The sequence below is a fragment of the Meriones unguiculatus genome, chromosome 1 (genome assembly GCF_030254825.1).
Source record: "Meriones unguiculatus strain TT.TT164.6M chromosome 1, Bangor_MerUng_6.1, whole genome shotgun sequence".
NCBI lineage: Eukaryota > Metazoa > Chordata > Mammalia > Rodentia > Muridae > Meriones > Meriones unguiculatus.
Window position 1 is genome coordinate 72,754,692 of NC_083349.1, and position 9,088 is coordinate 72,763,779.

A 9,088-nucleotide genomic window follows, 5' to 3' on the forward strand; every position below is an offset into this window, starting at 1 on the left:
GCCCTGGACGGAGGGACAGGGGCTTCCTGCAGCAAGCCAGCTAGCAAGGCTGAGCTGTGTTGATAGCTCTGGGTTTGATTGAGGGAGCCTGGGCCATTGAAGACGGTAGAAGAGCAACTGAGGATGATTCCCAAGGTCAATATCAGACTTTTACATGCATGTGTGCCCCCAAGCGCACCCACACGCATGCACACTCATACACACATTTGCACACACACACTGAAAAAGGAAAAATGTTCCTGTTAGCGGTATCACAACAGCCCAAAAGCGACAGGCTGGTTAAGTGGATTGTGCTGGACTCAGGGTGACACGCGCAACCCACAGGATGTCAGGTGCTTGGTGAAACATCAAGGGATTCTACAGCATGGAGTTCAAACCAGGCGACAGTGAACATCACGTGACCTGGCTGGGGAGAGCGGCCTCTGTACCTCGGAGCTTCCACACCGCGTGGAGGTCCCCACTACAACCAGGCTCCTCACGGAGCCAGCGTCCGCCACCCTGAGGGATCTGGGGATTCCCGGGGTCAGACGGCCCTCCCACACTGGCAGCAGCTGCCTTTTGCTGGGTATTCAGTGATGTGCCAGGAGTGAGCCTAAGGGAGCTTGGCTGCTAGAATGTTGCATGTCTTGTTTGGATCAATGGCTTCATGGGTGTATATTTTATAAAATTAATCAAGTGATGCATTTAATGCCTGTGTACTTTACTAAACACAAGCCCTTGGCTCTAAGGTATGTATTAAAATGTTTAAATGTGGTGACTGGGGAGCTGGCGTCCTAGGTTCCATGCCTGCCAAGTAAGCCTGAAGACCGAGTTCACTGCCAGGAGGTCCCCACGTCTAACCCCGGAACTGCAGAGGCGGAGCGTCCGTGAGGCTCGCTAGCGGTCAGTGATCTCCAGGGACTGACCTCCGGTCTCCATGTACACACACACACACACACACACACACACACACACTGCAGAAGGGGCAGAGAGAGAGAGAGAGAGAGAGAGAGAGAGAGAGAGAGAGATCGATCAGGTTGGCTTCAAACAGGAACATTTATATATTTTCAAATCTTTGGAATCAATAATCTCAAGAAATGAGCCAGGCATGGTGGCACACTCCTTCAATCCCAGCATTCAGAGAGGCAGAAGCAGGCAGATCTCTGTGAATTCAAGGCCAGCCTGGTCTAGAAAGTGAGTCCAAGGCTACACAGAGAAACCCTGTCACCAAAAGAACAAAGAAGCATTGTATAATTTAATTTTAATTTATATGTGTTTACATCATTCTTGTCCTCCCATTTAATAACTATCTCTTCTATAGACTGAGGATTTTAATAGTGTCTGTCTCATTGGTGTTACTGTGTGTACATGTATTTGCCTGTGGGTATCTGTGTGTATACACACAGAAGTGAGAGGGGACCGTCAGAGCTCCCTCAGCTGAAGTTGCCTTATGAACGATAGTGTGGCTGGTGGGAACTGAACCTGGGTCCTCTGCAAGAGCAGCGAGTGCTTTTAACCATCGAGCCATCTTTCCAGCCTTTACTTTTAAATTTAATTTTGTTATTAAAATTATTTAATGCTGCTGTTGTGGAAATTGTACACTTGTGTAAGTTCTGACAGGTGTATACACTTACGGAAACACTGCCATCATTACAGTATCTAGACTTTTCTGTTCAACCATTGCCCCCTTTTCTTCCTGAACCTTAATTTTTTCACAGCCATGGATTCATTTTTCCTTTTGCCTCAGCCCCAAGAAACCACTTATTTTCCTTTTGTGCATTTTCTAGATAAATTGAATCAGCCTGAGAAATTCATGTATCTATCCTCCTTGATTCAATGAGATGATTTTGAGATTTCTTAGTATTACTCAACTGCATTTATCAGTAAAAACAGGTTTTTAAATGAATAAGGATCGTCCTGTTGTATGGATATGGTCTAGTTACTAATCCATTTACCAACTGAAGGGCATTTGAAGAAACCTGGGACACAATTTGAGGTCAGAGGTCAGAGGTCAGAGGAGTGTGGTGTGAGCCTGACAAGGGAGGCAGAAGCCCAACAATTTGCCCTAAAACTTAATTCAAACTCCAGGCATTTTAGAAACTTTCCTTTAGGAATCAGAATTATCTACAGAACTAGAAGAACAGAACAGAATAAAATAGAGTAAGTTAGATGACAGGTGGATAGATAGATAATAAATGGATGGATAGATGGATAATGGATGGATGGATGAATGGATAGATAGATGGATGAATGGATAGATGCATAGATGGATGGATACATAGATGGATAGATGGACAGATAGATAGATGGATAGGTGGCTGATAAGAGAATGCTGTCACACTGGGGGTTAGTGATCAGGCATGGAACTGGAATGGGGGAATTTAGATGTTGTAAGCCTCAGCTTCTTCATTTATGATGGAAAGAATGCTTAAGATTATTTCTAAAATTATTGTCTTTTAAGAGGAATACTAGCCAGTGAGATCATTTGCTATTCTTTTCAAAATTTCTGCATGTCACTAAGAGACGAGTCTGTCTTCATTGTTTGCCTGACTTTGTTGCCTGACAGTGTCTACCCCAAAAGCCCTGACTGTTGACGTTCTTGTTTCCATGTGAAATGGCTTCTGCTGACAAACGATAGTGCAATAGACACCAAACCTTTTGATTCTGAAAATATTTTTGGTTTTCTTTCTTTTTCAACTTTTTTATTTTTATTAATTACACTTTATTCACTTTGTATCCCCCCATAAACCCCTCCCTCCTCCCCTCCCAGTCCCACCCCTTCCTCATGCATGCCCCTCCCCAAGTCCACTGATAGGGGAGGTCCTCCTCTCCTTCCTTCTGATCTTAGTCTATCAGATCTCATCAGGAGTGGCTGCACTGTCATCTTCTGTGGCCTGGTAAGGCTGCTCCCCCCTCAGGGGGAGGTGATCAAAGAGCAGGCCAATCAGATTATGTCAGAGGCAGTCCCTCTTCCCATTACTATGTAACCCACTTGGACACTAAACTGCCATGGACTACATCTGTGCAGGGGTTCTAGGTTATCTCCATGCCTGGTACTTGGTTGGAGTATGAGTCTCTGGGAAGACCCCTGTGTTCAAATTTTCTGGTTCTGTTGCTCCCCTTGTGGGATTCCTGTCCTCTCCAGCTCTTACTATTTCCCACTTCTTACATAAGATTCCATGCACTCTGCCCAGGAAAACGGTTGGAGTTTTCTTCACTGTACTTAGTTGAGGGCCCTCTAGTGGAAACGTTTGCACACTGCCTAGAACTGCTTCCACACTGAGTAGCTGCTGAATCTATACTCTTCATTAAACAGTAAAGACCCATTTCCATGTTACAATAGAATTCTCAAGATTCAGGTTCTCACTCAGGTTAAATCATAATTTTCATTTACTATTAAAGCGTATGAGGGAATACTCATGTCGGATTCTCACATTTAAATTTCTATGGCTGCTCGCTATCAGCTTTGACTTGCAATGCCAACTTTGTAGATTTGAATCACACAGATGCTGTCTTCACAGCTCCCCCTCCCTGTCCTCTGCTTCCCCAAAGTCTCCCACTCTTCAGGAACTTTGTTGTCCCAGGCATCCTAGAAGAGAAAGGTCTTTGGCCTTCAGTGTGTCCAGGTTTATGCCCTGCCAAAGAGCTGCTAATCACAGTTAAGCTGCCTTAGGGAAGCAGCCATGCTCTCCCCTGCAGGGTCCTAGTCAGCCCCTAGCAGCTCCTGACCCTCATGGTCAGACACACTCCCCACAGTCAGTCAGACACACTCCCCACAGTCAGTCAGACACACTCCCCACAGTCAGTCAGACACACTCCCCACAATCAGTCAGACAGACTCCCCACAGTCAGACACACTCCCCACAGTCAGACACACTCCCCACAGTCAGTCAGACACACTCCCCACAGTCAGATAGACTCCCCACAGTCAGTCAGACACACTCCCCACAGTCAGACACACTCCCCACAGTCATCCAGACACACTCCCCACAGTCAGTCAGACACACTCCCCACAGTCAGTCAGACACACTCCCCACAGTCAGTCAGACACACTCCTCACAGTCAGACACACTTCCCACAATTAGTCAGACATATTCCTCACAGTCAGACACACTCCCCACAGTCAGTCAGACATACTCCCCACAGTCAGACACACTCCTCACAGTCAGACACACTCCCCACAGTCAGTCAGACACACTCCCACAGTCAGTCAGACACACTCCCCACAGTCAGACACACTCCCCACAGTCAGACACACTCCCCACAGTCAGACAGACACACTCCCCACAGTCAGACAGACACACTCCCCACAGTCAGACACACTTCCCACAATTAGTCAGACAGATTCCCTACAGTCAGACAGACACACTCCCCACAGTCAGACAGACACACTCCCCACAGTCAGACACACTTCCCACAATTAGTCAGACAGATTCCCTACAGTCAGACAGACACACTCCCCACAGTCAGAAGTACTTCCTTATGGTCATACATACTTCCTTACAGACACACTCCCTCACGGTCAGACACACTCCCTCACGGTCAGACACACTCCCTCACGGTCAGACATGCTCACTCTCATATTTGCAGCTGCTGCCACTTAAGGGGTGCAGACTGTCTGGGGGGCTGGGCTGAGCCTCGTGGGCATTAGTTCCTACCTTTGTCCAATAACTGAGGACATTTGCCGTGACTGCTCCCATTTTACAAGGAAAATGGCCAGTGGCCAATTTCCGTGGTGTTCTTGATTTTGCTTTGGAAGATTGTTTTGTCCCCACACAGGCAGGATTTGGCTGTTGTCTGAGGGTGTACTCCCTCTGCAAAGGCCACACATCAATGCATTTGCACTTAGTGTATAGACATGCAGCTTACAGACAACAGGAAGAGCCAGCTGTCAACCCATGGGAGGACACTGAACAGGACGGCAGTGTTAGCCGCTGGGAATAGCAGCCCAAGGGCTGGGCTATTTCCTCAGCTGTGGGTTTGGGCCATCAAGGCAGAGAGAAGCACATGCTGCCACAACCCTGTGCTCACAGGGAGAAGAGATCAGTGGGATTCCTGTCCTGCAGGCTGTGGTGGAAGGTCCTCCCAGCTGGCCCACGCAGGGCTATGAATTGCACGCAGCCCCCTGTACTGCTCATAAGGACTCATATCTCCTTGGGAGGATGAGAGTGCAAACCAGGCTGGCAAAGCGAGCCACGAGCTTCTTGTCACACTCAGAAAGCAGGGTTTTGTCCTAATAAGGGGGAGGGAGCTGCTTGTCATATAGAGGAGTATTCTATGCCTGGGACTCTGAGGAGCTCACAGAGGGCCGGCTGGCCTTGAACCGCTGTTAGCCCAGTGGTGTGAATGTTGCTTTGTGTGTGTCTGGTCAGCTTGCAGGAGCCCCAAAGTGCTGCCCACCTACCTCTGGAAGTCAGACGCTCTTCAGTGACCCTGGCCAGACAGGCTCTTCCACCTCCATTTGCCCATCTCACTCAGCTATTTTTCTTTGGGTAGCTATTTTAAGTATTTGGTTTGTTGGTTTCAAGACAGGGCTTCTCTCTGTGTAGCCTGGCTGCCCTGGAACTCACTTTGTAGACCAGGCTAGCCTCAAACTCACAGAGATCCCCTGCCTCTGCCTCCCAAATGCTGGGATTACAGGCGCGCACCACCACAGCTGGCTGGGGTAGCGCTTTATTAACTTTGCCTTCCCACTACTTTTAAGCAAGTATACTGGCACACACCCTTAATCTCAGTACTTGGGAGGCAGAGGCAGGGGCATCTCTGTGAGTTTGAGGCCAGCCTGGGCTATGTAGCAAGCTCTGAGACAGCCTATATAGACTGACCTTGTCTCAAAAACAAGTAAATAAATAAACATCTCTCATGAGTCAAATTTCAGACATCCAGGTAGGTATCTCTCCCATGTCCGTGGCCTGGAGATTTTGCCAAGCATAGGCTGGTTTAGCAGCTCTAAGTGATTGGCTGCTCCCAAATGATGCTGGAGCTATTGGTCCACACAGTGAGTAGCAGGGACATAGGCTTCTTTATAAAAAGACAAAAATAAATATTATATGCAAAAAGAATTCTTTGATTCTGAGTCTGAGGCTAACAAACCACTAGGTGTATAGAGAGATTTCCTTGGGGAAATGTCATATTTTGCCAAATTGTTGAATATTTAATTCATTCTTATTTTTATTATAAATAAGTTTTAAATATCATATTAACTTTCATGCTTTGGTGAGGACTATATTAAGGTGAGGGAAAAGACAAAGAAATTATTCCCAACGTTCTGCTGGTGCAATCTGCTTCATCCATTGATGGGGAAAGGCTCGATGGCCATCTCCTCCTCTAGCTTTGCTTCATGTTTTTATCCACGCTCTCCCTGTTTGAAACAACTCCTGGGAATCACAAATCCTGTCGCTGGGTGCAAAATTTCCTTCATAGTTTTAATGCTTCAATGTGATTCGGATCCAGTTGACCACAGCTCACATTGTAGTGATATATTTGTTTTTACATTTCTTTTCTTGCGTGTGTGTGTGTGTGTGTGTGTGTGTGTGTGTGTGTGTGTGGTGGGGGGAGGTATGTGCATGTGTGTTTGCATGTTTATAAGCAGACGTGTGTATGGATGCGTGTGCACAGGTCGGAGGCTGGCACCAGGTGTCTTCCTTTGTGGGTCACGCTCCGCATATACTTGTCTGTACACTATATACACATAGATAACATACATCATGTGCATACACACACATATAAATAGTCCCTCCCTGAACCCAGAGCTTCCTGGTTCCGCTGGTCTATCTGGCCAGCTTCTAGGAATTCTGTGTCTGCACTAGGATTACTGTGTCTTCCTGGCATTTCACATAGGTGTGGCGGATGGCACCTGTGGCTCCCATGCCTGCTGGGCAAGCGATTTACCCTCCAAGCCGTCTGCCCAGCCCTTGACTAGGGTTCTAGCCAGAAGAGAACACAACTCATCAGTGTTATCAAATCTGACATCGTCAGAGAATTTATGATGTGTCAATCCTTGGGAGGCAGCATTTCCATAGTCTCTAACTCCCCTGGCCCCGCAGGCTAGTCTTGCCTTTCCTGAAAGCACTCATGGGGAAATGTTTACCAGGCCATGGCTGTGGCCTGGGAATCACATCACCCAGAATGGAGCAGAAAGCAATATAAAGAAACTGAACATTTTCCAGTACTTTTTATGATTTGTACAACTTTCCGCACATTATGTACTTAAGAAATACTTTACTTAGCTGCTTATTTTAGTGGAGATTAAATTTAATTTTAAACTAAATTTAATTTAACCCCAAACGTTTAAATGGCTGCTTCATCTGAAATATTTGCCTTTCAAACACATGTTTGATATGTCTAGGAAAGCAAAAGGAAATAACTGGCTTCATTATCTTATGCTAATTGTGATTATATTGAGTGATTATATTAATTACTCGTCTGTTATTTCTTAGTAATCAAGATTTTAAGTATGTATTTATTTAACAAGTCTGGGTTAAATAAATAATAATAATAAAATAATGAGGTACATCATTTCACAACTGAAACATGATAGTGGCTGAAGAGTGGCTGACACTCTCTTTTAGCCTCCACAGGAACCACACACATATCATAGATACACATGTACACGCACATAAAGTAGAAAGGAAGTTCTGAAAAGCATGTTATGTGTTCAGCACATATAGTTACACTTTTATCTCAGGAAAAGACACTGATATTAAGTAAATGAAATAAACTGGGTTAAGTTAGCAAATACTGGCAAGGCTCTTTAGAAACACAAATACAACAGAGAACATTAATCTAGAGGATTAATGCTGAGTTAAGTGCCTACTGTGTGCCAGGTGCTATTTTATACATGGCTTTCCAGCTGCTCATTCTCAATGGACATCAGTCATTCTCAACGGACTCCCCTCCAGTTTCTGCATTCCAGTAAAAGCTCAGCCGCCTGATCCTCAAGGTGTATATAAAATCTGGACAGTTACCATCATTAGGAAAGTTAACATGAGACAGTTCTGAGCCTTCAGTATCCAGGGGACCAAGGGTAGCACTTCAGAGACATGGAGCTTTAGCGCACATGGGAAAATAGCTGCCTGCTGGAAGAACACGTGAGTGAAGGGGGAATTACCCGGACCATCGCCTGGGGAGGGAGGGAACCTGCAGAATCACCCACGTGACAAGATCCCATCACTGTTTTACCAAACTGTCAAGCATCCCTCAATTCAGACAAGTTGACAAACAAAATTACCAATCTCAAAGAAACCAAAGGCAATTTGGGAACAATTCTTTGGGCGAGCAGTCTCATCTTGTGGCTTCCTTTCCCCCTTTCCTCTTACTTCACATCCCCAGGGAGCAAGCCAGGATACGCTGAGTTAGACGTCTCTTTTCTCTCTTCATCAAGCTTGTCTAGAAGCCCCCGTTGGTCAGTTGTCTAAGGTCCCTGCAGTTAGCTCTTGTTCAGAAACCGCCCCCCCGGCCCACCTGGTACACATTTCGGGTTCTGGGGGACTTTCAGAAGGACTGGGAAAGTGAGCAAAGAACAGCCAACTGGTGAGATCATGGACTATAAAGCCCTACTGAGCTGCTTTGAAGAATAAACGTGACCTACAGTTGTGTTTTCCAACTCAGGAAACACCAGCCACAGGTAACAGGTGATCGGTGATCGTTTGCGTGTGACTAGCTTGCGCCATGAGTAAAATAATCATTATTTCAGGCTTACTGGATTATATAAATTACAAACATGGACTTCACTCTTTTCCATGACATTCTAGAAGCGTGAAGGGCATCATGTTGCTGTTGGGAAGGCTGGCAAAGAAAGCACAGACAGGAAGGGTGATGAAGGCATATCCAGCCTGCATTACTGACGGCTGGCAGTACCCAGTGGGCAGACGTGGGGCTCTGGTGAAGGGGTCAGCCTGGGGACAAAGAAGGCACACATAGAGCTACCGTGGTGACCAGATGTTCTCTTACAAAATTCCCATTTGCAGCATTAATATTAGGGAAGAAAATATGACTGAAACAAAAACAACTGTTATCAAAATTATGTGCATGTGCAAAAGTTTGTCTTAGAAAGCAAACACGCAGCCTCAAACAGGTGTGTACATTCCCAGCGTATTCACTCTCGAGG